General features: G+C 44.7%; 9 non-coding genes and 6 pseudogenes across 9 annotated transcripts; all 15 read right to left on the reverse strand.

Moving 5' to 3' along the window:
* Nucleotides 1–405: 405 nt before the first annotated feature.
* On the reverse strand, nt 406–556 carry LOC136769159 (uncharacterized; annotated as a pseudogene).
* Nucleotides 557–4,026: 3,470 nt separating this feature from the next.
* On the reverse strand, nt 4,027–4,092 carry LOC136769149 (uncharacterized; annotated as a pseudogene).
* A 1,322-nt stretch (nt 4,093–5,414) lies between these two features.
* LOC136769160 (uncharacterized) lies at nt 5,415–5,565 on the reverse strand (annotated as a pseudogene).
* Nucleotides 5,566–9,035: 3,470 nt separating this feature from the next.
* LOC136769150 (uncharacterized) lies at nt 9,036–9,101 on the reverse strand (annotated as a pseudogene).
* Nucleotides 9,102–10,423: 1,322 nt separating this feature from the next.
* LOC136769119 (U4 spliceosomal RNA) lies at nt 10,424–10,565 on the reverse strand. The gene has a single exon (XR_010822099.1). It is a non-coding gene; the product is annotated as a U4 spliceosomal RNA (small nuclear RNA).
* A 1,322-nt stretch (nt 10,566–11,887) lies between these two features.
* On the reverse strand, nt 11,888–12,029 carry LOC136769120 (U4 spliceosomal RNA). The gene has a single exon (XR_010822100.1). It is a non-coding gene; the product is annotated as a U4 spliceosomal RNA (small nuclear RNA).
* Nucleotides 12,030–13,351: 1,322 nt separating this feature from the next.
* LOC136769121 (U4 spliceosomal RNA) lies at nt 13,352–13,493 on the reverse strand. Its single transcript, XR_010822101.1, has one exon. It is a non-coding gene; the product is annotated as a U4 spliceosomal RNA (small nuclear RNA).
* Nucleotides 13,494–14,815: 1,322 nt separating this feature from the next.
* LOC136769123 (U4 spliceosomal RNA) lies at nt 14,816–14,957 on the reverse strand. Its single transcript, XR_010822103.1, has one exon. It is a non-coding gene; the product is annotated as a U4 spliceosomal RNA (small nuclear RNA).
* A 1,322-nt stretch (nt 14,958–16,279) lies between these two features.
* On the reverse strand, nt 16,280–16,421 carry LOC136769125 (U4 spliceosomal RNA). Its single transcript, XR_010822104.1, has one exon. It is a non-coding gene; the product is annotated as a U4 spliceosomal RNA (small nuclear RNA).
* Nucleotides 16,422–17,743: 1,322 nt separating this feature from the next.
* LOC136769165 (uncharacterized) lies at nt 17,744–17,894 on the reverse strand (annotated as a pseudogene).
* Nucleotides 17,895–20,486: 2,592 nt separating this feature from the next.
* LOC136769166 (uncharacterized) lies at nt 20,487–20,548 on the reverse strand (annotated as a pseudogene).
* Nucleotides 20,549–21,870: 1,322 nt separating this feature from the next.
* On the reverse strand, nt 21,871–22,012 carry LOC136769126 (U4 spliceosomal RNA). Its single transcript, XR_010822105.1, has one exon. It is a non-coding gene; the product is annotated as a U4 spliceosomal RNA (small nuclear RNA).
* Nucleotides 22,013–23,334: 1,322 nt separating this feature from the next.
* On the reverse strand, nt 23,335–23,476 carry LOC136769127 (U4 spliceosomal RNA). The gene has a single exon (XR_010822106.1). It is a non-coding gene; the product is annotated as a U4 spliceosomal RNA (small nuclear RNA).
* A 1,322-nt stretch (nt 23,477–24,798) lies between these two features.
* On the reverse strand, nt 24,799–24,940 carry LOC136769128 (U4 spliceosomal RNA). Its single transcript, XR_010822107.1, has one exon. It is a non-coding gene; the product is annotated as a U4 spliceosomal RNA (small nuclear RNA).
* Nucleotides 24,941–26,262: 1,322 nt separating this feature from the next.
* On the reverse strand, nt 26,263–26,404 carry LOC136769130 (U4 spliceosomal RNA). Its single transcript, XR_010822109.1, has one exon. It is a non-coding gene; the product is annotated as a U4 spliceosomal RNA (small nuclear RNA).
* Between the last annotated feature and the right edge of the window lie 1,178 nt (nt 26,405–27,582).

Here is a 27,582-nt window from a genome sequence, read left to right on the forward strand (position 1 = left end):
TTCCAACTTTCATAGACAAGCATTGTATGAGCACAATCTGATGTCTAGGCAACGTCATTCCAACTAACTGTGGCACCTGGAAAGGACCACGGCATATGACATCTTCTTCAGTAAACCTTATTCAGAAACAAATCGAAGCAGGGAAGCTTTTTTCGGTACAATAGCTTGAAATGGTTCAATGCTTCGGAAAGCTTACTTTCCCCCATCACTAGTTTTCAGCGATCCTTTATAAAGATCTTGATTGAGCCTGATGGGAATCGTTGCGTTTCTATCATTTGAAAGATGATACAGGGAGTCCAGCGTACAGCGTTTAAATTGAGGAACGCATTAGCTACGCTCCTCGGATACCTTGACCTACACGTTGTAGCCAGTCGTGAATCTTCTGTTTTTCCACAAGAAAACCAGTCTCCCAGGAGACTGTCAAAAATTGCCGGCACCAGCTATATTTCAAGCCAGTGCAAGCGGGGTATTGGGTAAAGTTTTCAACTAGCAATACTGTTTATTAGGTTTAGTATTTTTACATTTCTTAAAATAAAACAATTTCAATTTTAATGCTTGTGATTAAAATCATTTAGAATATCAATTCTTAAAATCACTTAAAATTTTTAAAATCTTGTGATTTTTTTAACAAAACTAAAACAATAAACTTTAAAATAAACGTGCTCAAATCAAATAAACAAAACGTGATAAAAGCAAAAAAATTGCACACCAACAAAAGAGTCAAATACATTGAAAATAACAGAAAATGCATTAAACAAATTAAAAAAACAATTAAAAAATAAAAATAAAAAACAAACAAAAAAGTCTAATGCATTTTAAATTAAACCCAAAACGGTCAATGTATTTGACAAAAAAATATAACAAAACTCTACCAAGAACCCTAATCAGTGTGATTTAAAAACAACTAAATCTTTAAAAACAATTAAGATTCATTATTTAAAATCTTCTTTTAAAAACAATCATTCTTAAAATCTTTAAAAGATCTTTAAAAGATCTTGGACTCGGGCTCCAGCAGGGGGAACTAACCGTCCCCGGAGGTGGGTCCCATCATGGGATCCTGAGCTCCCCCAGATCTTGTATGCGCCAGTTCTTAAAGGCTTCCTCCTTGCCCCTCTGATGGACCTCCAGATTGACGTAGTCTTTCACAAACACCATGCCCCTCCGCGCGATGACGATCGGGTCCAGCTCCTGCTTATTGAACAAACAGATGTTCCGTCCCTCCCACAGTGCCTGCTTCACTGCGCAGACGACACGCCACCAGCACCTCAAGGTAGATGTAGAAATTCCCTTGGCTGGACCGTATAGGATCTGCTGGGCGGTCGCCCGCGCAGGAACGGCGAACCTGTGGAGGAACGGAGAAAACAGGAGCCAGACCCTGTGGGCGGAGGGGCACTCACTAAAGATGTGAGCCTCCGTCTCCTTCCCCAAGCAACCCTTATAGGGGCAGGTGTCATAAGGAGCTATGCCCCTTCTGTGCATAAACACTCGGGTGGGGAGACACCGACTCACAGCCATCCAGGAGACATCTTTCTGCGTGTTCGTGAGGCAAACGTGCGTAGCGTTAGCCCAGATAAACCGGCAGGTTTCGGGAGGGAAATCTTCTATCCGGCTGGTCTCCTGGGCAGATCTCATCTGACTACAGATGGTCTTATAATCCCAGGAGGCCAGCACGACTTTATGGAGGCCTACTTCGAGCGCAAAGGCTCGGAGCGCCCTGTAGAACGGCGGGGGATCCCACGAGTGCGGCCTGGTGTTGTCTATGGCGCAGAGGCCGAATGGTCTCAGGCTGCTGGCAAAATAAAAGCGGTTCATGAAACTCACTTTCTTGCCAGCAGCCTGGATGTTCTTGACCACATAGGCCAGCCCCTGCGCCTTTATCAGCCGCACAACGTCCGGGACCCCCCTGCCTCCATCCAGGGTACCCTTCACCATCTGCACTCTTTTCAGCCTCTCCATTTTGCTCCCCCAGACAAACCGAAATATAATTCGGGTCACTAGTTTTGCGATACCCTTGTCTGGGGGGAAGATCATTCCTACGTAGAGGAGTATCGGGAAGAGGATGGCCTTTACGACCAGCACCTTACCAGCCATCGTCAAGGTCCTTGTGCTCCAGCCGTGGATCTTCCTTTGGACCTTTGCTATGGCCTCCTCCCAGCTCCGGGTGCCCGTGTTGGTCCCGTCGATCGTGATCCCCAGAACCTTGATAAACGGCTTCACAGGGAACACGGTCGGCGGGCCCCGGCCGACAGGCCATGCCCTGGAGAGGTAGACCTCGCTCTTGGCCTTATTCACAGCGGCCCCCGTCGCCCTGCAGAAGCCGTCCAGCAGTTCCTCGACCCTGGCCACGGACGGAGCGTCCGTGCAGACCACGGCCACGTCGTCCATATAGGCCAGGGCCTTCAGTTGCTCTCCGCCGGAACCCGGGAGATGGAAACCTGTCACCCGGACGTCCCGGCGGATCGCCTGCATGAACGGCTCCAAGCAGAGGACGTACAGCAGGGCCGACAGGGGACAACCCTGCCGGACCCCCGACCTGACCGGAAATGGTTCGGTCAGGTGGCGGTTCACAAGGACCCTGCTGCTTAGGCCGCTGTAGATGATCTTGACCCACTTCCTCAGGCCAAGAGCGAGACCCATCCTCTCCATAACAAGCTGCAGGTATTCGTGGCCCACTCTGTCGAAGGCTTTCTCCTGGTCCAAGCTGATTAGGACCAGGGGAAGCCTTCTCTCGTTCGAGTAGGCCACGACATCCCTGAGCAGCATGGCGTTGTCGGCCGCCGATCTCCCCCGGGCACCACAGACCTGGTCGGGACCCACGACTTGAGGGAGTGGCCGCTGCAGCCGGAGCGTCAGTGCTTTGGCCAGTATCTTGTAGTCGGTGCACAGGAGGCTGACTGGCCGCCAGTTCCTCAGATCTTTCGTGTCTCCCTTCTTGTGAAGAAGGGAGAGGATACTCTTCTTCATCGAAGGGGCCAATCTGCCCTCTCTGTACATCGACCCCAGGACCTGGCCCAGATCTTCCTTAAGCACCTCCCAAAAGATCTTATAGAACTCAGCAGGGATCCCGTCGGGACCCGGTGTCCTTCCAGAGTTAAGACTCTTTATCACCTGGGAGAGTTCAGTGGTGGTGATCTCTGGATCCCCTCCTCCTCCTCGTCCCCCTCATTGCGGGACTCCAACAGGGACAGAAAGTGATGGATCAGATTTTGATCCACCACCTTCTGGTCGTACAACTCCCTGTAGAAATCCCGCACCACTGTCTCAACAGCCTCTCTGCCCTCCACCTCTTGCCCCGAGGAGTCGATCATGGAGGACATTGCAGGCCGCCTCTCCTTCGTTTTCTTGAAGAAGAAGCGGCTGCATTTCTCATCGTCCTCCATGATGCGGACCCTGGAAAGGACCTTGATCTTCTCTTGCTCCTCCCGATAGAGGGCGGAGAGACTCAGTTTGACCCGGGCCACCTCCTCAGCTAGGTCGAAGCCTCTGAGCTGTAAAAGACTCAGGCGCTGGAGGCGGGCGTTTAGATGGGAATATCTCGCCCGCCTCTCGCGAGCTTTCCGTTTCCCCAGCTGAATGAAGTAGCCCTTGGTTCTTTTCTTCATCATCTCCCACCACTCTATGGGAGAATCAAAAAGGTCCTTCAGGGTCCTCCACTCCTCGAGGCGTCTGCTAAAGGTCTTAATCACACGAGGGTCATCGAGCAGAGAGGTGTTGAGCTTCCAGACCCCAGGCCCCGACTCCCGTGTGCTCGGAATGAGCACCTCTGTCGTCAGGAGCCTGTGGTCTGATAAGAAGACCGCCTCCGAAGACATGGCGGTCCTCTCCAGTGGCTTGCTGAGGAGGACGAGATCTATCCTGGAGAAGGAGGAGCCAGAAGAACTCACCCAGGTGAACAAGGGGACCAGGTCCCGACCTGCGTCGCAGAGTTCAAAGTCCTCCACGAACGCAGCGAGGTCCCTGCTGGATCTATCGTTGCGGGGCTTACTCCGGTCTACATCCCTCAGAGCACAGTTGAAATCACCTGAAATCAACTAGCAATAATCGCGCCTCGGATCAACCTCATCAGCTACGATACTGCCACTGCGCAAAGATAAAGCACTGTCAGGGACGCAAAACCAACCGTCTTACAACACGAAGCAAGCGTGTCGTGGTGATGTCTCTTAAATATACATTATATTTTAAATACAATGATATTGAAGTATATAAAGGGTCATTATATAAGCATAAACAACGTAATTGGGATGTATGAGAAAACAGTTCAGTCAAGGGCATTACATACATCTTTTAAAGATAACCGGGACATCATGGGATATAATATTATGCAAATGTAGAGGATGGAAGGAGGGTAGATTCTTGTGCTTGTAAGTAATGCTTGTGGGAAGCACCGGCACTTCTGATGTGAATCTTTTCCCATTAAGTTCAACGCGTTGAATGTTGCCTAATGCCTATGACACACATTTAGTTGAGGATCATTGTACCAGTGACACGGAGTCTGAAGCAGAAGTTGCCAGTGCAGACCCTCTGAATCACTGATGGTATGTCAGCAGCACTCTTGAACACATATATGTCAATGTGTGTCGCACCCTTCATTGTGACGATGCTTCCCTTTTTGAACTAAATATCAGAAAATGTTGGCAGTGAATAGGAAAACGAATTTTTGTGATATCAGAATCTTTCCATTGCTGCACGGCTTGACAAGTGGAAGACATAGAAGACTGTGAAGCAGGTGATATCCACGGGGCCACCAAGTTTTCACCACGAAAGTGTTATCAACACTGCAGAAAATTGGACGTTGACATAACTTGATTTTTATTTCAGTTTTTTTCTTTATCAAGTTTCTTAGTGTATACTGTGCTTAACTCGAAACTTCCTTTTTTAAAGGATTGCAAGACTCGGATTGGGCAAATGATTCGTTCAGTTACGTAACTGATAGCTCAGCTGGAACAAGAAACAGAATGGGTAGGGAGTCCTCCAGGACCAGGGCTGTGAACCACTGGCCTAGCTAAACTAGCCAACTTTCATAGACAAGCATTGTATGAGCACAATCTGATGTCTAGGCAACGTCATTCCAACTAACTGTGGCACCTGGAAAGGACCACGGCATATGACATCTTCTTCAGTAAACCTTATTCAGAAACAAATCGAAGCAGGGAAGCTTTTTTCGGTACAATAGCTTGAAATGGTTCAATGCTTCGGAAAGCTTACTTTCCCCCATCACTAGTTTTCAGCGATCCTTTATAAAGATCTTGATTGAGCCTGATGGGAATCGTTGCGTTTCTATCATTTGAAAGATGATACAGGGAGTCCAGCGTACAGCGTTTAAATTGAGGAACGCATTAGCTACGCTCCTCGGATACCTTGACCTACACGTTGTAGCCAGTCGTGAATCTTCTGTTTTTCCACAAGAAAACCAGTCTCCCAGGAGACTGTCAAAAATTGCCGGCACCAGCTATATTTCAAGCCAGTGCAAGCGGGGTATTGGGTAAAGTTTTCAACTAGCAATACTGTTTATTAGGTTTAGTATTTTTACATTTCTTAAAATAAAACAATTTCAATTTTAATGCTTGTGATTAAAATCATTTAGAATATCAATTCTTAAAATCACTTAAAATTTTTAAAATCTTGTGATTTTTTTAACAAAACTAAAACAATAAACTTTAAAATAAACGTGCTCAAATCAAATAAACAAAACGTGATAAAAGCAAAAAAATTGCACACCAACAAAAGAGTCAAATACATTGAAAATAACAGAAAATGCATTAAACAAATTAAAAAAACAATTAAAAAATAAAAATAAAAAACAAACAAAAAAGTCTAATGCATTTTAAATTAAACCCAAAACGGTCAATGTATTTGACAAAAAAATATAACAAAACTCTACCAAGAACCCTAATCAGTGTGATTTAAAAACAACTAAATCTTTAAAAACAATTAAGATTCATTATTTAAAATCTTCTTTTAAAAACAATCATTCTTAAAATCTTTAAAAGATCTTTAAAAGATCTTGGACTCGGGCTCCAGCAGGGGGAACTAACCGTCCCCGGAGGTGGGTCCCATCATGGGATCCTGAGCTCCCCCAGATCTTGTATGCGCCAGTTCTTAAAGGCTTCCTCCTTGCCCCTCTGATGGACCTCCAGATTGACGTAGTCTTTCACAAACACCATGCCCCTCCGCGCGATGACGATCGGGTCCAGCTCCTGCTTATTGAACAAACAGATGTTCCGTCCCTCCCACAGTGCCTGCTTCACTGCGCAGACGACACGCCACCAGCACCTCAAGGTAGATGTAGAAATTCCCTTGGCTGGACCGTATAGGATCTGCTGGGCGGTCGCCCGCGCAGGAACGGCGAACCTGTGGAGGAACGGAGAAAACAGGAGCCAGACCCTGTGGGCGGAGGGGCACTCACTAAAGATGTGAGCCTCCGTCTCCTTCCCCAAGCAACCCTTATAGGGGCAGGTGTCATAAGGAGCTATGCCCCTTCTGTGCATAAACACTCGGGTGGGGAGACACCGACTCACAGCCATCCAGGAGACATCTTTCTGCGTGTTCGTGAGGCAAACGTGCGTAGCGTTAGCCCAGATAAACCGGCAGGTTTCGGGAGGGAAATCTTCTATCCGGCTGGTCTCCTGGGCAGATCTCATCTGACTACAGATGGTCTTATAATCCCAGGAGGCCAGCACGACTTTATGGAGGCCTACTTCGAGCGCAAAGGCTCGGAGCGCCCTGTAGAACGGCGGGGGATCCCACGAGTGCGGCCTGGTGTTGTCTATGGCGCAGAGGCCGAATGGTCTCAGGCTGCTGGCAAAATAAAAGCGGTTCATGAAACTCACTTTCTTGCCAGCAGCCTGGATGTTCTTGACCACATAGGCCAGCCCCTGCGCCTTTATCAGCCGCACAACGTCCGGGACCCCCCTGCCTCCATCCAGGGTACCCTTCACCATCTGCACTCTTTTCAGCCTCTCCATTTTGCTCCCCCAGACAAACCGAAATATAATTCGGGTCACTAGTTTTGCGATACCCTTGTCTGGGGGGAAGATCATTCCTACGTAGAGGAGTATCGGGAAGAGGATGGCCTTTACGACCAGCACCTTACCAGCCATCGTCAAGGTCCTTGTGCTCCAGCCGTGGATCTTCCTTTGGACCTTTGCTATGGCCTCCTCCCAGCTCCGGGTGCCCGTGTTGGTCCCGTCGATCGTGATCCCCAGAACCTTGATAAACGGCTTCACAGGGAACACGGTCGGCGGGCCCCGGCCGACAGGCCATGCCCTGGAGAGGTAGACCTCGCTCTTGGCCTTATTCACAGCGGCCCCCGTCGCCCTGCAGAAGCCGTCCAGCAGTTCCTCGACCCTGGCCACGGACGGAGCGTCCGTGCAGACCACGGCCACGTCGTCCATATAGGCCAGGGCCTTCAGTTGCTCTCCGCCGGAACCCGGGAGATGGAAACCTGTCACCCGGACGTCCCGGCGGATCGCCTGCATGAACGGCTCCAAGCAGAGGACGTACAGCAGGGCCGACAGGGGACAACCCTGCCGGACCCCCGACCTGACCGGAAATGGTTCGGTCAGGTGGCGGTTCACAAGGACCCTGCTGCTTAGGCCGCTGTAGATGATCTTGACCCACTTCCTCAGGCCAAGAGCGAGACCCATCCTCTCCATAACAAGCTGCAGGTATTCGTGGCCCACTCTGTCGAAGGCTTTCTCCTGGTCCAAGCTGATTAGGACCAGGGGAAGCCTTCTCTCGTTCGAGTAGGCCACGACATCCCTGAGCAGCATGGCGTTGTCGGCCGCCGATCTCCCCCGGGCACCACAGACCTGGTCGGGACCCACGACTTGAGGGAGTGGCCGCTGCAGCCGGAGCGTCAGTGCTTTGGCCAGTATCTTGTAGTCGGTGCACAGGAGGCTGACTGGCCGCCAGTTCCTCAGATCTTTCGTGTCTCCCTTCTTGTGAAGAAGGGAGAGGATACTCTTCTTCATCGAAGGGGCCAATCTGCCCTCTCTGTACATCGACCCCAGGACCTGGCCCAGATCTTCCTTAAGCACCTCCCAAAAGATCTTATAGAACTCAGCAGGGATCCCGTCGGGACCCGGTGTCCTTCCAGAGTTAAGACTCTTTATCACCTGGGAGAGTTCAGTGGTGGTGATCTCTGGATCCCCTCCTCCTCCTCGTCCCCCTCATTGCGGGACTCCAACAGGGACAGAAAGTGATGGATCAGATTTTGATCCACCACCTTCTGGTCGTACAACTCCCTGTAGAAATCCCGCACCACTGTCTCAACAGCCTCTCTGCCCTCCACCTCTTGCCCCGAGGAGTCGATCATGGAGGACATTGCAGGCCGCCTCTCCTTCGTTTTCTTGAAGAAGAAGCGGCTGCATTTCTCATCGTCCTCCATGATGCGGACCCTGGAAAGGACCTTGATCTTCTCTTGCTCCTCCCGATAGAGGGCGGAGAGACTCAGTTTGACCCGGGCCACCTCCTCAGCTAGGTCGAAGCCTCTGAGCTGTAAAAGACTCAGGCGCTGGAGGCGGGCGTTTAGATGGGAATATCTCGCCCGCCTCTCGCGAGCTTTCCGTTTCCCCAGCTGAATGAAGTAGCCCTTGGTTCTTTTCTTCATCATCTCCCACCACTCTATGGGAGAATCAAAAAGGTCCTTCAGGGTCCTCCACTCCTCGAGGCGTCTGCTAAAGGTCTTAATCACACGAGGGTCATCGAGCAGAGAGGTGTTGAGCTTCCAGACCCCAGGCCCCGACTCCCGTGTGCTCGGAATGAGCACCTCTGTCGTCAGGAGCCTGTGGTCTGATAAGAAGACCGCCTCCGAAGACATGGCGGTCCTCTCCAGTGGCTTGCTGAGGAGGACGAGATCTATCCTGGAGAAGGAGGAGCCAGAAGAACTCACCCAGGTGAACAAGGGGACCAGGTCCCGACCTGCGTCGCAGAGTTCAAAGTCCTCCACGAACGCAGCGAGGTCCCTGCTGGATCTATCGTTGCGGGGCTTACTCCGGTCTACATCCCTCAGAGCACAGTTGAAATCACCTGAAATCAACTAGCAATAATCGCGCCTCGGATCAACCTCATCAGCTACGATACTGCCACTGCGCAAAGATAAAGCACTGTCAGGGACGCAAAACCAACCGTCTTACAACACGAAGCAAGCGTGTCGTGGTGATGTCTCTTAAATATACATTATATTTTAAATACAATGATATTGAAGTATATAAAGGGTCATTATATAAGCATAAACAACGTAATTGGGATGTATGAGAAAACAGTTCAGTCAAGGGCATTACATACATCTTTTAAAGATAACCGGGACATCATGGGATATAATATTATGCAAATGTAGAGGATGGAAGGAGGGTAGATTCTTGTGCTTGTAAGTAATGCTTGTGGGAAGCACCGGCACTTCTGATGTGAATCTTTTCCCATTAAGTTCAACGCGTTGAATGTTGCCTAATGCCTATGACACACATTTAGTTGAGGATCATTGTACCAGTGACACGGAGTCTGAAGCAGAAGTTGCCAGTGCAGACCCTCTGAATCACTGATGGTATGTCAGCAGCACTCTTGAACACATATATGTCAATGTGTGTCGCACCCTTCATTGTGACGATGCTTCCCTTTTTGAACTAAATATCAGAAAATGTTGGCAGTGAATAGGAAAACGAATTTTTGTGATATCAGAATCTTTCCATTGCTGCACGGCTTGACAAGTGGAAGACATAGAAGACTGTGAAGCAGGTGATATCCACGGGGCCACCAAGTTTTCACCACGAAAGTGTTATCAACACTGCAGAAAATTGGACGTTGACATAACTTGATTTTTATTTCAGTTTTTTTCTTTATCAAGTTTCTTAGTGTATACTGTGCTTAACTCGAAACTTCCTTTTTTAAAGGATTGCAAGACTCGGATTGGGCAAATGATTCGTTCAGTTACGTAACTGATAGCTCAGCTGGAACAAGAAACAGAATGGGTAGGGAGTCCTCCAGGACCAGGGCTGTGAACCACTGGCCTAGCTAAACTAGCCAACTTTCATAGACAAGCATTGTATGAGCACAATCTGATGTCTAGGCAACGTCATTCCAACTAACTGTGGCACCTGGAAAGGACCACGGCATATGACATCTTCTTCAGTAAACCTTATTCAGAAACAAATCGAAGCAGGGAAGCTTTTTTCGGTACAATAGCTTGAAATGGTTCAATGCTTCGGAAAGCTTACTTTCCCCCATCACTAGTTTTCAGCGATCCTTTATAAAGATCTTGATTGAGCCTGATGGGAATCGTTGCGTTTCTATCATTTGAAAGATGATACAGGGAGTCCAGCGTACAGCGTTTAAATTGAGGAACGCATTAGCTATGCTCCTCGGATACCTTGACCTACACGTTGTAGCCAGTCGTGAATCTTCTGTTTTTCCACAAGAAAACCAGTCTCCCAGGAGACTGTCAAAAATTGCCGGCACCAGCTATATTTCAAGCCAGTGCAAGCGGGGTATTGGGTAAAGTTTTCAACTAGCAATAATCGCGCCTCGGATCAACCTCATCAGCTACGATACTGCCACTGCGCAAAGATAAAGCACTGTCAGGGACGCAAAACCAACCGTCTTACAACACGAAGCAAGCGTGTCGTGGTGATGTCTCTTAAATATACATTATATTTTAAATACAATGATATTGAAGTATATAAAGGGTCATTATATAAGCATAAACAACGTAATTGGGATGTATGAGAAAACAGTTCAGTCAAGGGCATTACATACATCTTTTAAAGATAACCGGGACATCATGGGATATAATATTATGCAAATGTAGAGGATGGAAGGAGGGTAGATTCTTGTGCTTGTAAGTAATGCTTGTGGGAAGCACCGGCACTTCTGATGTGAATCTATTCCCATTAAGTTCAACGCGTTGAATGTTGCCTAATGCCTATGACACACATTTAGTTGAGGATCATTGTACCAGTGACACGGAGTCTGAAGCAGAAGTTGCCAGTGCAGACCCTCTGAATCACTGATGGTATGTCAGCAGCACTCTTGAACACATATATGTCAATGTGTGTCGCACCCTTCATTGTGACGATGCTTCCCTTTTTGAACTAAATATCAGAAAATGTTGGCAGTGAATAGGAAAACGAATTTTTGTGATATCAGAATCTTTCCATTGCTGCACAGCTTGACAAGTGGAAGACATAGAAGACTGTGAAGCAGGTGATATCCACGGGGCCACCAAGTTTTCACCACGAAAGTGTTATCAACACTGCAGAAAATTGGACGTTGACATAACTTGATTTTTATTTCAGTTTTTTTCTTTATCAAGTTTCTTAGTGTATACTGTGCTTAACTCGAAACTTCCTTTTTTAAAGGATTGCAAGACTCGGATTGGGCAAATGATTCGTTCAGTTACGTAACTGATAGCTCAGCTGGAACAAGAAACAGAATGGGTAGGGAGTCCTCCAGGACCAGGGCTGTGAACCACTGGCCTAGCTAAACTAGCCAACTTTCATAGACAAGCATTGTATGAGCACAATCTGATGTCTAGGCAACGTCATTCCAACTAACTGTGGCACCTGGAAAGGACCACGGCATATGACATCTTCTTCAGTAAACCTTATTCAGAAACAAATCGAAGCAGGGAAGCTTTTTTCGGTACAATAGCTTGAAATGGTTCAATGCTTCGGAAAGCTTACTTTCCCCCATCACTAGTTTTCAGCGATCCTTTATAAAGATCTTGATTGAGCCTGATGGGAATCGTTGCGTTTCTATCATTTGAAAGATGATACAGGGAGTCCAGCGTACAGCGTTTAAATTGAGGAACGCATTAGCTACGCTCCTCGGATACCTTGACCTACACGTTGTAGCCAGTCGTGAATCTTCTGTTTTTCCACAAGAAAACCAGTCTCCCAGGAGACTGTCAAAAATTGCCGGCACCAGCTATATTTCAAGCCAGTGCAAGCGGGGTATTGGGTAAAGTTTTCAACTAGCAATAATCGCGCCTCGGATCAACCTCATCAGCTACGATACTGCCACTGCGCAAAGATAAAGCACTGTCAGGGACGCAAAACCAACCGTCTTACAACACGAAGCAAGCGTGTCGTGGTGATGTCTCTTAAATATACATTATATTTTAAATACAATGATATTGAAGTATATAAAGGGTCATTATATAAGCATAAACAACGTAATTGGGATGTATGAGAAAACAGTTCAGTCAAGGGCATTACATACATCTTTTAAAGATAACCGGGACATCATGGGATATAATATTATGCAAATGTAGAGGATGGAAGGAGGGTAGATTCTTGTGCTTGTAAGTAATGCTTGTGGGAAGCACCGGCACTTCTGATGTGAATCTTTTCCCATTAAGTTCAACGCGTTGAATGTTGCCTAATGCCTATGACACACATTTAGTTGAGGATCATTGTACCAGTGACACGGAGTCTGAAGCAGAAGTTGCCAGTGCAGACCCTCTGAATCACTGATGGTATGTCAGCAGCACTCTTGAACACATATATGTCAATGTGTGTCGCACCCTTCATTGTGACGATGCTTCCCTTTTTGAACTAAATATCAGAAAATGTTGGCAGTGAATAGGAAAACGAATTTTTGTGATATCAGAATCTTTCCATTGCTGCACGGCTTGACAAGTGGAAGACATAGAAGACTGTGAAGCAGGTGATATCCACGGGGCCACCAAGTTTTCACCACGAAAGTGTTATCAACACTGCAGAAAATTGGACGTTGACATAACTTGATTTTTATTTCAGTTTTTTTCTTTATCAAGTTTCTTAGTGTATACTGTGCTTAACTCGAAACTTCCTTTTTTAAAGGATTGCAAGACTCGGATTGGGCAAATGATTCGTTCAGTTACGTAACTGATAGCTCAGCTGGAACAAGAAACAGAATGGGTAGGGAGTCCTCCAGGACCAGGGCTGTGAACCACTGGCCTAGCTAAACTAGCCAACTTTCATAGACAAGCATTGTATGAGCACAATCTGATGTCTAGGCAACGTCATTCCAACTAACTGTGGCACCTGGAAAGGACCACGGCATATGACATCTTCTTCAGTAAACCTTATTCAGAAACAAATCGAAGCAGGGAAGCTTTTTTCGGTACAATAGCTTGAAATGGTTCAATGCTTCGGAAAGCTTACTTTCCCCCATCACTAGTTTTCAGCGATCCTTTATAAAGATCTTGATTGAGCCTGATGGGAATCGTTGCGTTTCTATCATTTGAAAGATGATACAGGGAGTCCAGCGTACAGCGTTTAAATTGAGGAACGCATTAGCTATGCTCCTCGGATACCTTGACCTACACGTTGTAGCCAGTCGTGAATCTTCTGTTTTTCCACAAGAAAACCAGTCTCCCAGGAGACTGTCAAAAATTGCCGGCACCAGCTATATTTCAAGCCAGTGCAAGCGGGGTATTGGGTAAAGTTTTCAACTAGCAATAATCGCGCCTCGGATCAACCTCATCAGCTACGATACTGCCACTGCGCAAAGATAAAGCACTGTCAGGGACGCAAAACCAACCGTCTTACAACACGAAGCAAGCGTGTCGTGGTGATGTCTCTTAAATATACATTATATTTTAAATACAATGATATTGAAGTATATAAAGGGTCATTATATAAGCATAAACAACGTAATTGGGATGTATGAGAAAACAGTTCAGTCAAGGGCATTACATACATCTTTTAAAGATAACCGGGACATCATGGGATATAATATTATGCAAATGTAGAGGATGGAAGGAGGGTAGATTCTTGTGCTTGTAAGTAATGCTTGTGGGAAGCACCGGCACTTCTGATGTGAATCTATTCCCATTAAGTTCAACGCGTTGAATGTTGCCTAATGCCTATGACACACATTTAGTTGAGGATCATTGTACCAGTGACACGGAGTCTGAAGCAGAAGTTGCCAGTGCAGACCCTCTGAATCACTGATGGTATGTCAGCAGCACTCTTGAACACATATATGTCAATGTGTGTCGCACCCTTCATTGTGACGATGCTTCCCTTTTTGAACTAAATATCAGAAAATGTTGGCAGTGAATAGGAAAACGAATTTTTGTGATATCAGAATCTTTCCATTGCTGCACAGCTTGACAAGTGGAAGACATAGAAGACTGTGAAGCAGGTGATATCCACGGGGCCACCAAGTTTTCACCACGAAAGTGTTATCAACACTGCAGAAAATTGGACGTTGACATAACTTGATTTTTATTTCAGTTTTTTTCTTTATCAAGTTTCTTAGTGTATACTGTGCTTAACTCGAAACTTCCTTTTTTAAAGGATTGCAAGACTCGGATTGGGCAAATGATTCGTTCAGTTACGTAACTGATAGCTCAGCTGGAACAAGAAACAGAATGGGTAGGGAGTCCTCCAGGACCAGGGCTGTGAACCACTGGCCTAGCTAAACTAGCCAACTTTCATAGACAAGCATTGTATGAGCACAATCTGATGTCTAGGCAACGTCATTCCAACTAACTGTGGCACCTGGAAAGGACCACGGCATATGACATCTTCTTCAGTAAACCTTATTCAGAAACAAATCGAAGCAGGGAAGCTTTTTTCGGTACAATAGCTTGAAATGGTTCAATGCTTCGGAAAGCTTACTTTCCCCCATCACTAGTTTTCAGCGATCCTTTATAAAGATCTTGATTGAGCCTGATGGGAATCGTTGCGTTTCTATCATTTGAAAGATGATACAGGGAGTCCAGCGTACAGCGTTTAAATTGAGGAACGCATTAGCTACGCTCCTCGGATACCTTGACCTACACGTTGTAGCCAGTCGTGAATCTTCTGTTTTTCCACAAGAAAACCAGTCTCCCAGGAGACTGTCAAAAATTGCCGGCACCAGCTATATTTCAAGCCAGTGCAAGCGGGGTATTGGGTAAAGTTTTCAACTAGCAATAATCGCGCCTCGGATCAACCTCATCAGCTACGATACTGCCACTGCGCAAAGATAAAGCACTGTCAGGGACGCAAAACCAACCGTCTTACAACACGAAGCAAGCGTGTCGTGGTGATGTCTCTTAAATATACATTATATTTTAAATACAATGATATTGAAGTATATAAAGGGTCATTATATAAGCATAAACAACGTAATTGGGATGTATGAGAAAACAGTTCAGTCAAGGGCATTACATACATCTTTTAAAGATAACCGGGACATCATGGGATATAATATTATGCAAATGTAGAGGATGGAAGGAGGGTAGATTCTTGTGCTTGTAAGTAATGCTTGTGGGAAGCACCGGCACTTCTGATGTGAATCTTTTCCCATTAAGTTCAACGCGTTGAATGTTGCCTAATGCCTATGACACACATTTAGTTGAGGATCATTGTACCAGTGACACGGAGTCTGAAGCAGAAGTTGCCAGTGCAGACCCTCTGAATCACTGATGGTATGTCAGCAGCACTCTTGAACACATATATGTCAATGTGTGTCGCACCCTTCATTGTGACGATGCTTCCCTTTTTGAACTAAATATCAGAAAATGTTGGCAGTGAATAGGAAAACGAATTTTTGTGATATCAGAATCTTTCCATTGCTGCACGGCTTGACAAGTGGAAGACATAGAAGACTGTGAAGCAGGTGATATCCACGGGGCCACCAAGTTTTCACCACGAAAGTGTTATCAACACTGCAGAAAATTGGACGTTGACATAACTTGATTTTTATTTCAGTTTTTTTCTTTATCAAGTTTCTTAGTGTATACTGTGCTTAACTCGAAACTTCCTTTTTTAAAGGATTGCAAGACTCGGATTGGGCAAATGATTCGTTCAGTTACGTAACTGATAGCTCAGCTGGAACAAGAAACAGAATGGGTAGGGAGTCCTCCAGGACCAGGGCTGTGAACCACTGGCCTAGCTAAACTAGCCAACTTTCATAGACAAGCATTGTATGAGCACAATCTGATGTCTAGGCAACGTCATTCCAACTAACTGTGGCACCTGGAAAGGACCACGGCATATGACATCTTCTTCAGTAAACCTTATTCAGAAACAAATCGAAGCAGGGAAGCTTTTTTCGGTACAATAACTTGAAATGGTTCAATGCTTCGGAAAGCTTACTTTCCCCCATCACTAGTTTTCAGCGATCCTTTATAAAGATCTTGATTGAGCCTGATGGGAATCGTTGCGTTTCTATCATTTGAAAGATGATACAGGGAGTCCAGCGTACAGCGTTTAAATTGAGGAACGCATTAGCTACGCTCCTCGGATACCTTGACCTACACGTTGTAGCCAGTCGTGAATCTTCTGTTTTTCCACAAGAAAACCAGTCTCCCAGGAGACTGTCAAAAATTGCCGGCACCAGCTATATTTCAAGCCAGTGCAAGCGGGGTATTGGGTAAAGTTTTCAACTAGCAATAATCGCGCCTCGGATCAACCTCATCAGCTACGATACTGCCACTGCGCAAAGATAAAGCACTGTCAGGGACGCAAAACCAACCGTCTTACAACACGAAGCAAGCGTGTCGTGGTGATGTCTCTTAAATATACATTATATTTTAAATACAATGATATTGAAGTATATAAAGGGTCATTATATAAGCATAAACAACGTAATTGGGATGTATGAGAAAACAGTTCAGTCAAGGGCATTACATACATCTTTTAAAGATAACCGGGACATCATGGGATATAATATTATGCAAATGTAGAGGATGGAAGGAGGGTAGATTCTTGTGCTTGTAAGTAATGCTTGTGGGAAGCACCGGCACTTCTGATGTGAATCTTTTCCCATTAAGTTCAACGCGTTGAATGTTGCCTAATGCCTATGACACACATTTAGTTGAGGATCATTGTACCAGTGACATGGAGTCTGAAGCAGAAGTTGCCAGTGCAGACCCTCTGAATCCCTGTTGGTATGTCAGCAGCACTCTTGAACACATATATGTCAATGTGTGTCGCACCCTTCATTGTGACGATGCTTCCCTTTTTGAACTAAATATCAGAAAATGTTGGCAGTGAATAGGAAAACGAATTTTTGTGATATCAGAATCTTTCCATTGCTGCACGGCTTGACAAGTGGAAGACATAGAAGACTGTGAAGCAGGTGATATCCACGGGGCCACCAAGTTTTCACCACGAAAGTGTTATCAACACTGCAGAAAATTGGACGTTGACATAACTTGATTTTTATTTCAGTTTTTTTCTTTATCAAGTTTCTTAGTGTATACTGTGCTTAACTCGAAACTTCCTTTTTTAAAGGATTGCAAGACTCGGATTGGGCAAATGATTCGTTCAGTTACGTAACTGATAGCTCAGCTGGAACAAGAAACAGAATGGGTAGGGAGTCCTCCAGGACCAGGGCTGTGAACCACTGGCCTAGCTAAACTAGCCAACTTTCATAGACAAGCATTGTATGAGCACAATCTGATGTCTAGGCAACGTCATTCCAACTAACTGTGGCACCTGGAAAGGACCACGGCATATGACATCTTCTTCAGTAAACCTTATTCAGAAACAAATCGAAGCAGGGAAGCTTTTTTCGGTACAATAGCTTGAAATGGTTCAATGCTTCGGAAAGCTTACTTTCCCCCATCACTAGTTTTCAGCGATCCTTTATAAAGATCTTGATTGAGCCTGATGGGAATCGTTGCGTTTCTATCATTTGAAAGATGATACAGGGAGTCCAGCGTACAGCGTTTAAATTGAGGAACGCATTAGCTACGCTCCTCGGATACCTTGACCTACACGTTGTAGCCAGTCGTGAATCTTCTGTTTTTCCACAAGAAAACCAGTCTCCCAGGAGACTGTCAAAAATTGCCGGCACCAGCTATATTTCAAGCCAGTGCAAGCGGGGTATTGGGTAAAGTTTTCAACTAGCAATACTGTTTATTAGGTTTAGTATTTTTACATTTCTTAAAATAAAACAATTTCAATTTTAATACTTATGATTAAAATCGTTTAAAATATCAGTTCTTAAAATCACTTAAAATTTTTAAAATCTTGTGATTTTTTTAACAAAACTAAAACAATAAACTTTAAAATAAACGTGCTCAAATCAAATAAACAAAACGTGATAAAAGCAAAAACTGCACACCAACAAAAAAGTCAAATACATTGAAGATAACAGAAAATGCAATAGACAAAATAAAGAAACAATTAAAAAGTAAAATAAAAAACAAACAAAAAAGTCTAATGCATTTTAAATTAAACCCAAAACGGTCAATGTATTTGACAAAAAAATATAACAAAACTATACCAGAAACCCTAAACAATTGTGATTTAAAAACAACTAAGTCTTTAAAAACAATTAAGATTTGTTATTTAAAATCTTCTTTTAAAAACAATCATTCATAAAATCTTTAAAAGATCTTTAAAAGATCTTGGACTCGGGCTCCAGCAGGGGGAACTAACCGTCCCCGGAGGTGGGTCCCATCATGGGATCCTGAGCTCCCCCAGATCTTGTATACGCCAGTTCTTAAAGGCTTCCTCCTTGCCCCTCTGATGGACCTCCAGATTGACGTAGTCTTTTACAAACACCATGCCCCTCCGCGCGATGACGATCGGGTCCAGCTCCTGCTTATTAAACAATACTGTTTATTAGGTTTAGTATTTTTACATTTCTTAAAATAGAACAATTTCAATTTTAATACTTGTGATTAAAATCATTTAGAATATCAATTCTTAAAATCACTTAAAATTTTTAAAATCTTGTGATTTTTTTAACAAAACTAAAACAATAAACTTTAAAATAAACGTGCTCAAATCAAATAAACAAAACGTGATAAAAGCAAAAACTGCACACCAACAAAAGAGTCAAATACATTGAAAATAACAGAAAATGCATTAGACAAATTAAAAAAACAATTAAAAAGTAAAAATAAAAAACAAACAAAAAAAGTCTAATGCATTTTAAATTAAACCCAAAAACGGTCAATGTATTTGACAAAAAAATATAACAAAACTATACCTAAAAAGCCCTAAACAATGTGATTTAAAAACAACTAAATCTTTAAAAGCAATTAAGATTCATTATTTAAAATTTTCTTTTAAAAACAATCATTCATAAAATCTTTAAAAGATCTTGGACTCGGGCTCCAGCAGGGGGAACTAACCGTCCCCGGAGGTGGGTCCCATCACGGGATCCTGAGCTCCCCCAGATCTTGTATGCGCCAGTTCTTAAAGGCTTCCTCCTTGCCCCTCTGATGGACCTCCAGATTGACGTAGTCTTTCACAAACACCATGCCCCTCCGCGCGATGACGATCGGGTCCAGCTCCTGCTTATTGAACAAACAGATGTTCCGTCCCTCCCACAGTGCCTGCTTCACTGCGCAGACGACACGCCACCAGCACCTCAAGGTAGATGTACAGATTCCCTTGGCTGGACCGTATAGGATCTGCTGGGCGGTCGCCCGCGCAGGAACGGCGAACCTGTGGAGGAACGGAGAAAACAGGAGCCAGACCCTGTGGGCGGAGGGGCACTCACTAAAGATGTGAGCCTCCGTCTCCTTCCCCAAGCAACCCTTATAGGGGCAGGTGTCATAAGGAGCTATGCCCCTTCTGTGCATAAACACTCGGGTGGGGAGACACCGACTCACAGCCATCCAGGAGACATCTTTCTGCGTGTTCGTGAGGCAAACGTGCGTAGCGTTAGCCCAGATAAACCGGCAGGTTTCGGGAGGGAAATCTTCTATCCGGCTGGTCTCCTGGGCAGATCTCATCTGACTACAGATGGTCTTATAATCCCAGGAGGCCAGCACGACTTTATGGAGGCCTACTTCGAGCGCAAAGGCTCGGAGCGCCCTGTAGAACGGCGGGGGATCCCACGAGTGCGGCCTGGTGTTGTCCATGGCGCAGAGGCCGAATGGTCTCAGGCTGCTGGCAAAATAAAAGCGGTTCATGAAACTCACTTTCTTGCCAGCAGCCTGGATGTTCTTGACCACATAGGCCAGCCCCTGCGCCTTTATCAGCCGCACAACGTCCGGGACCCCCCTGCCTCCATCCAGGGTACCCTTCACCATCTGCACTCTTTTCAGCCTCTCCATTTTGCTCCCCCAGACAAACCGAAATATAATTCGGGTCACTAGTTTTGCGATAACCTTGTCTGGGGGGAAGATCATTCCTACGTAGAGGAGTATCGGGAAGAGGATGGCCTTTACGACCAGCACCTTACCAGCCATCGTCAAGGTCCTTGTGCTCCAGCCGTGGATCTTCCTTTGGACCTTTGCTATGGCCTCCTCCCAGCTCCGGGTGCCCGTGTTGGTCCCGTCGATCGTGATCCCCAGAACCTTGATAAACGGCTTCACAGGGAACACGGTCGGCGGGCCCCGGCCGACAGGCCATGCCCTGGAGAGGTAGACCTCGCTCTTGGCCTTGTTCACAGCGGCCCCCGTCGCCCTGCAGAAGCCGTCCAGCAGTTCCTCGACCCTGGCCACGGACGGAGCGTCCGTGCAGACCACGGCCACGTCGTCCATATAGGCCAGGGCCTTCAGTTGCTCTCCGCCGGAACCCGGGAGATGGAAACCTGTCACCCGGACGGTTAGCAATAATCGCGCCTCGGATCAACCTCATCAGCTACGATACTGCCACTGCGCAAAGATAAAGCACTGTCAGGGACGCAAAACCAACCGTCTTACAACACGAAGCAAGCGTGTCGTGGTGATGTCTCTTAAATATACATTATATTTTAAATACAATGATATTGAAGTATATAAAGGGTCATTATATAAGCATAAACAACGTAATTGGGATGTATGAGAAAACAGTTCAGTCAAGGGCATTACATACATCTTTTAAAGATAACCGGGACATCATGGGATATAATATTATGCAAATGTAGAGGATGGAAGGAGGGTAGATTCTTGTGCTTGTAAGTAATGCTTGTGGGAAGCACCGGCACTTCTGATGTGAATCTTTTCCCATTAAGTTCAACGCGTTGAATGTTGCCTAATGCCTATGACACACATTTAGTTGAGGATCATTGTACCAGTGACACGGAGTCTGAAGCAGAAGTTGCCAGTGCAGACCCTCTGAATCACTGATGGTATGTCAGCAGCACTCTTGAACACATATATGTCAATGTGTGTCGCACCCTTCATTGTGACGATGCTTCCCTTTTTGAACTAAATATCAGAAAATGTTGGCAGTGAATAGGAAAACGAATTTTTGTGATATCAGAATCTTTCCATTGCTGCACGGCTTGACAAGTGGAAGACATAGAAGACTGTGAAGCAGGTGATATCCACGGGGCCACCAAGTTTTCACCACGAAAGTGTTATCAACACTGCAGAAAATTGGACGTTGACATAACTTGATTTTTATTTCAGTTTTTTTCTTTATCAAGTTTCTTAGTGTATACTGTGCTTAACTCGAAACTTCCTTTTTTAAAGGATTGCAAGACTCGGATTGGGCAAATGATTCGTTCAGTTACGTAACTGATAGCTCAGCTGGAACAAGAAACAGAATGGGTAGGGAGTCCTCCAGGACCAGGGCTGTGAACCACTGGCCTAGCTAAACTAGCCAACTTTCATAGACAAGCATTGTATGAGCACAATCTGATGTCTAGGCAACGTCATTCCAACTAACTGTGGCACCTGGAAAGGACCACGGCATATGACATCTTCTTCAGTAAACCTTATTCAGAAACAAATCGAAGCAGGGAAGCTTTTTTCGGTACAATAGCTTGAAATGGTTCAATGCTTCGGAAAGCTTACTTTCCCCCATCACTAGTTTTCAGCGATCCTTTATAAAGATCTTGATTGAGCCTGATGGGAATCGTTGCGTTTCTATCATTTGAAAGATGATACAGGGAGTCCAGCGTACAGCGTTTAAATTGAGGAACGCATTAGCTACGCTCCTCGGATACCTTGACCTACACGTTGTAGCCAGTCGTGAATCTTCTGTTTTTCCACAAGAAAACCAGTCTCCCAGGAGACTGTCAAAAATTGCCGGCACCAGCTATATTTCAAGCCAGTGCAAGCGGGGTATTGGGTAAAGTTTTCAACTAGCAATAATCGCGCCTCGGATCAACCTCATCAGCTACGATACTGCCACTGCGCAAAGATAAAGCACCGTCAGGGACGCAAAACCAACCGTCTTACAACACGAAGCAAGCGTGTCGTGGTGATGTCTCTTAAATATACATTATATTTTAAATACAATGATATTGAAGTATATAAAGGGTCATTATATAAGCATAAACAACGTAATTGGGATGTATGAGAAAACAGTTCAGTCAAGGGCATTACATACATCTTTTAAAGATAACCGGGACATCATGGGATATAATATTATGCAAATGTAGAGGATGGAAGGAGGGTAGATTCTTGTGCTTGTAAGTAATGCTTGTGGGAAGCACCGGCACTTCTGATGTGAATCTTTTCCCATTAAGTTCAACGCGTTGAATGTTGCCTAATGCCTATGACACACATTTAGTTGAGGATCATTGTACCAGTGACACGGAGTCTGAAGCAGAAGTTGCCAGTGCAGACCCTCTGAATCACTGATGGTATGTCAGCAGCACTCTTGAACACATATATGTCAATGTGTGTCGCACCCTTCATTGTGACGATGCTTCCCTTTTTGAACTAAATATCAGAAAATGTTGGCAGTGAATAGGAAAACGAATTTTTGTGATATCAGAATCTTTCCATTGCTGCACGGCTTGACAAGTGGAAGACATAGAAGACTGTGAAGCAGGTGATATCCACGGGGCCACCAAGTTTTCACCACGAAAGTGTTATCAACACTGCAGAAAATTGGACGTTGACATAACTTGATTTTTATTTCAGTTTTTTTCTTTATCAAGTTTCTTAGTGTATACTGTGCTTAACTCGAAACTTCCTTTTTTAAAGGATTGCAAGACTCGGATTGGGCAAATGATTCGTTCAGTTACGTAACTGATAGCTCAGCTGGAACAAGAAACAGAATGGGTAGGGAGTCCTCCAGGACCAGGGCTGTGAACCACTGGCCTAGCTAAACTAGCCAACTTTCATAGACAAGCATTGTATGAGCACAATCTGATGTCTAGGCAACGTCATTCCAACTAACTGTGGCACCTGGAAAGGACCACGGCATATGACATCTTCTTCAGTAAACCTTATTCAGAAACAAATCGAAGCAGGGAAGCTTTTTTCGGTACAATAGCTTGAAATGGTTCAATGCTTCGGAAAGCTTACTTTCCCCCATCACTAGTTTTCAGCGATCCTTTATAAAGATCTTGATTGAGCCTGATGGGAATCGTTGCGTTTCTATCATTTGAAAGATGATACAGGGAGTCCAGCGTACAGCGTTTAAATTGAGGAACGCATTAGCTACGCTCCTCGGATACCTTGACCTACACGTTGTAGCCAGTCGTGAATCTTCTGTTTTTCCACAAGAAAACCAGTCTCCCAGGAGACTGTCAAAAATTGCCGGCACCAGCTATATTTCAAGCCAGTGCAAGCGGGGTATTGGGTAAAGTTTTCAACTAGCAATAATCGCGCCTCGGATCAACCTCATCAGCTACGATACTGCCACTGCGCAAAGATAAAGCACTGTCAGGGACGCAAAACCAACCGTCTTACAACACGAAGCAAGCGTGTCGTGGTGATGTCTCTTAAATATACATTATATTTTAAATACAATGATATTGAAGTATATAAAGGGTCATTATATAAGCATAAACAACGTAATTGGGATGTATGAGAAAACAGTTCAGTCAAGGGCATTACATACATCTTTTAAAGATAACCGGGACATCATGGGATATAATATTATGCAAATGTAGAGGATGGAAGGAGGGTAGATTCTTGTGCTTGTAAGTAATGCTTGTGGGAAGCACCGGCACTTCTGATGTGAATCTTTTCCCATTAAGTTCAACGCGTTGAATGTTGCCTAATGCCTATGACACACATTTAGTTGAGGATCATTGTACCAGTGACACGGAGTCTGAAGCAGAAGTTGCCAGTGCAGACCCTCTGAATCACTGATGGTATGTCAGCAGCACTCTTGAACACATATATGTCAATGTGTGTCGCACCCTTCATTGTGACGATGCTTCCCTTTTTGAACTAAATATCAGAAAATGTTGGCAGTGAATAGGAAAACGAATTTTTGTGATATCAGAATCTTTCCATTGCTGCACGGCTTGACAAGTGGAAGACATAGAAGACTGTGAAGCAGGTGATATCCACGGGGCCACCAAGTTTTCACCACGAAAGTGTTATCAACACTGCAGAAAATTGGACGTTGACATAACTTGATTTTTATTTCAGTTTTTTTCTTTATCAAGTTTCTTAGTGTATACTGTGCTTAACTCGAAACTTCCTTTTTTAAAGGATTGCAAGACTCGGATTGGGCAAATGATTCGTTCAGTTACGTAACTGATAGCTCAGCTGGAACAAGAAACAGAATGGGTAGGGAGTCCTCCAGGACCAGGGCTGTGAACCACTGGCCTAGCTAAACTAGCCAACTTTCATAGACAAGCATTGTATGAGCACAATCTGATGTCTAGGCAACGTCATTCCAACTAACTGTGGCACCTGGAAAGGACCACGGCATATGACATCTTCTTCAGTAAACCTTATTCAGAAACAAATCGAAGCAGGGAAGCTTTTTTCGGTACAATAGCTTGAAATGGTTCAATGCTTCGGAAAGCTTACTTTCCCCCATCACTAGTTTTCAGCGATCCTTTATAAAGATCTTGATTGAGCCTGATGGGAATCGTTGCGTTTCTATCATTTGAAAGATGATACAGGGAGTCCAGCGTACAGCGTTTAAATTGAGGAACGCATTAGCTACGCTCCTCGGATACCTTGACCTACACGTTGTAGCCAGTCGTGAATCTTCTGTTTTTCCACAAGAAAACCAGTCTCCCAGGAGACTGTCAAAAATTGCCGGCACCAGCTATATTTCAAGCCAGTGCAAGCGGGGTATTGGGTAAAGTTTTCAACTAGCAATAATCGCGCCTCGGATCAACCTCATCAGCTACGATACTGCCACTGCGCAAAGATAAAGCACCGTCAGGGACGCAAAACCAACCGTCTTACAACACGAAGCAAGCGTGTCGTGGTGATGTCTCTTAAATATACATTATATTTTAAATACAATGATATTGAAGTATATAAAGGGTCATTATATAAGCATAAACAACGTAATTGGGATGTATGAGAAAACAGTTCAGTCAAGGGCATTACATACATCTTTTAAAGATAACCGGGACATCATGGGATATAATATTATGCAAATGTAGAGGATGGAAGGAGGGTAGATTCTTGTGCTTGTAAGTAATGCTTGTGGGAAGCACCGGCACTTCTGATGTGAATCTTTTCCCATTAAGTTCAACGCGTTGAATGTTGCCTAATGCCTATGACACACATTTAGTTGAGGATCATTGTACCAGTGACACGGAGTCTGAAGCAGAAGTTGCCAGTGCAGACCCTCTGAATCACTGATGGTATGTCAGCAGCACTCTTGAACACATATATGTCAATGTGTGTCGCACCCTTCATTGTGACGATGCTTCCCTTTTTGAACTAAATATCAGAAAATGTTGGCAGTGAATAGGAAAACGAATTTTTGTGATATCAGAATCTTTCCATTGCTGCACGGCTTGACAAGTGGAAGACATAGAAGACTGTGAAGCAGGTGATATCCACGGGGCCACCAAGTTTTCACCACGAAAGTGTTATCAACACTGCAGAAAATTGGACGTTGACATAACTTGATTTTTATTTCAGTTTTTTTCTTTATCAAGTTTCTTAGTGTATACTGTGCTTAACTCGAAACTTCCTTTTTTAAAGGATTGCAAGACTCGGATTGGGCAAATGATTCGTTCAGTTACGTAACTGATAGCTCAGCTGGAACAAGAAACAGAATGGGTAGGGAGTCCTCCAGGACCAGGGCTGTGAACCACTGGCCTAGCTAAACTAGCCAACTTTCATAGACAAGCATTGTATGAGCACAATCTGATGTCTAGGCAACGTCATTCCAACTAACTGTGGCACCTGGAAAGGACCACGGCATATGACATCTTCTTCAGTAAACCTTATTCAGAAACAAATCGAAGCAGGGAAGCTTTTTTCGGTACAATAGCTTGAAATGGTTCAATGCTTCGGAAAGCTTACTTTCCCCCATCACTAGTTTTCAGCGATCCTTTATAAAGATCTTGATTGAGCCTGATGGGAATCGTTGCGTTTCTATCATTTGAAAGATGATACAGGGAGTCCAGCGTACAGCGTTTAAATTGAGGAACGCATTAGCTACGCTCCTCGGATACCTTGACCTACACGTTGTAGCCAGTCGTGAATCTTCTGTTTTTCCACAAGAAAACCAGTCTCCCAGGAGACTGTCAAAAATTGCCGGCACCAGCTATATTTCAAGCCAGTGCAAGCGGGGTATTGGGTAAAGTTTTCAACTAGCAATAATCGCGCCTCGGATCAACCTCATCAGCTACGATACTGCCACTGCGCAAAGATAAAGCACTGTCAGGGACGCAAAACCAACCGTCTTACAACACGAAGCAAGCGTGTCGTGGTGATGTCTCTTAAATATACATTATATTTTAAATACAATGATATTGAAGTATATAAAGGGTCATTATATAAGCATAAACAACGTAATTGGGATGTATGAGAAAACAGTTCAGTCAAGGGCATTACATACATCTTTTAAAGATAACCGGGACATCATGGGATATAATATTATGCAAATGTAGAGGATGGAAGGAGGGTAGATTCTTGTGCTTGTAAGTAATGCTTGTGGGAAGCACCGGCACTTCTGATGTGAATCTTTTCCCATTAAGTTCAACGCGTTGAATGTTGCCTAATGCCTATGACACACATTTAGTTGAGGATCATTGTACCAGTGACATGGAGTCTGAAGCAGAAGTTGCCAGTGCAGACCCTCTGAATCCCTGTTGGTATGTCAGCAGCACTCTTGAACACATATATGTCAATGTGTGTCGCACCCTTCATTGTGACGATGCTTCCCTTTTTGAACTAAATATCAGAAAATGTTGGCAGTGAATAGGAAAACGAATTTTTGTGATATCAGAATCTTTCCATTGCTGCACGGCTTGACAAGTGGAAGACATAGAAGACTGTGAAGCAGGTGATATCCACGGGGCCACCAAGTTTTCACCACGAAAGTGTTATCAACACTGCAGAAAATTGGACGTTGACATAACTTGATTTTTATTTCAGTTTTTTTCTTTATCAAGTTTCTTAGTGTATACTGTGCTTAACTCGAAACTTCCTTTTTTAAAGGATTGCAAGACTCGGATTGGGCAAATGATTCGTTCAGTTACGTAACTGATAGCTCAGCTGGAACAAGAAACAGAATGGGTAGGGAGTCCTCCAGGACCAGGGCTGTGAACCACTGGCCTAGCTAAACTAGCCAACTTTCATAGACAAGCATTGTATGAGCACAATCTGATGTCTAGGCAACGTCATTCCAACTAACTGTGGCACCTGGAAAGGACCACGGCATATGACATCTTCTTCAGTAAACCTTATTCAGAAACAAATCGAAGCAGGGAAGCTTTTTTCGGTACAATAGCTTGAAATGGTTCAATGCTTCGGAAAGCTTACTTTCCCCCATCACTAGTTTTCAGCGATCCTTTATAAAGATCTTGATTGAGCCTGATGGGAATCGT

Source organism: Amia ocellicauda, chromosome 14 (assembly GCF_036373705.1).
Source record: "Amia ocellicauda isolate fAmiCal2 chromosome 14, fAmiCal2.hap1, whole genome shotgun sequence".
NCBI classification, from domain to species: domain Eukaryota; kingdom Metazoa; phylum Chordata; class Actinopteri; order Amiiformes; family Amiidae; genus Amia; species Amia ocellicauda.